Source organism: Equus asinus, chromosome 3 (genome assembly GCF_041296235.1).
Source record: "Equus asinus isolate D_3611 breed Donkey chromosome 3, EquAss-T2T_v2, whole genome shotgun sequence".
NCBI classification, from domain to species: Eukaryota; Metazoa; Chordata; class Mammalia; order Perissodactyla; family Equidae; genus Equus; species Equus asinus.
Genome location: NC_091792.1, coordinates 23660680 through 23662206, shown reverse-complemented (window position 1 = coordinate 23662206; position 1527 = coordinate 23660680).

The window sequence follows — 1527 nt, the reverse complement described above, 5'->3', positions numbered from 1 at the left end:
TGGCAAATGTAGATTTTTCTGAATTTAATAGTAGTTCTTTTAATTTGAGTTCATATGGCTAGTTCAACCAGTGCCCAATGGCTATGACTTTCATTATATTCCCATAGGAATCTAGGCTACCAACACTAAGCCATTTTTTACACATAGTTTACTTGTAAAAGCAAGCCCACTAGGCCAGAGCAAGTAATGAGGCTTTGCACAGACAAATAATAATGATTAATTGTTACTAAATTCGCACAGTTGCCTACACATGCTGGCACTCTGCTAGATCCTTTGGTATAACTCATCTCATCTTTAAAGAAAAGAGAGCTCTCCCATTTCCCATATTTACAGATGATCAAACTGAGGTCCAATTTGAAACATCTATCTGACTTTGTATAGATGTTCTTTTCGTTTCACTACTGTGTGTCTCATTATAGACACGTGATAAGAAATTGATGAGAGGGAAATTAATAAATGAATGAAGGAATGGATGTAGAAATTCACTAGGGTATATATTATTCAATTTTTACATATTTCTGGCAGTTTAAAAAATACGTGTCAAATACTGCTGTTAAAATAATTTGCATCAGATTATATATAATATCAACTCTATATGTTATAACATTCAGTAGCTTTAACTAAACCAATTATACTATTTTTAGAAAATGTCTATTCCAATGATTTTAGAAAATAGAATATTAACCTTCTCGAATAAGTTAAATATAAGGGTTTAAACATTCTCTGTATGTGCTGAGAAATAACAAGAATGTAAGTAGGAAAAGAAAAGATTTTTTTTTTCTGAATTCATGCCCTAACTTATCATGAGCCATGGTAAACAATTTTTTTTTTTTGCATCACAAGGTTATCTTTTCTAACATAAATATACATTATGAATATAGCAACAAATATTTTAGATTCCATTAAAGTTTTACTAATTATCTGTTATGTGTGAATTTTAAAGTATATTTTATTGGAAATATTTGCATTTGAAGTCATAGTTATAAAATACTTAATTACTGACACATGTCTAAATACTTAAGGCAAGAAAAAAATAGCACTCTTTTTTTAATACACTCTAAAATTTCCTCTTATATTTGAGGATAAATCTAATTTATTGAGTTCTAATGAACATATTGTTTTTTAAACTTTCGTATAAATTCTGTCAATTTTAAGCATAAACTAACCTTCTAATGTTGACAGTCAGTTGCACACTGATTTTCCAATCATTTAGTAAGACGAAAACAGTTAAAAATTGAAATACACTAAACACAACTGTGGTCTTGTGGAATGGGAATTACAGATTGATAATAATCCTAGTATATTATCTTAAATCTTACTTCGTTTGGGTTTGGAGAATATAATCTCACTTATGCTATGTCCAAATTTATGTAAAATGAGCTGTCTTTTTACTAGTAAAATACTTAGTGCTCTTCAGGACAATTAGTTTAAAATTGAATGACTAAATTAATCAGTGTTATAATCTAATATGTTGTGAGCTATAATTTTCCTGACTTGAAAGAGTCTTTACTGATCTTTATTGTGTGT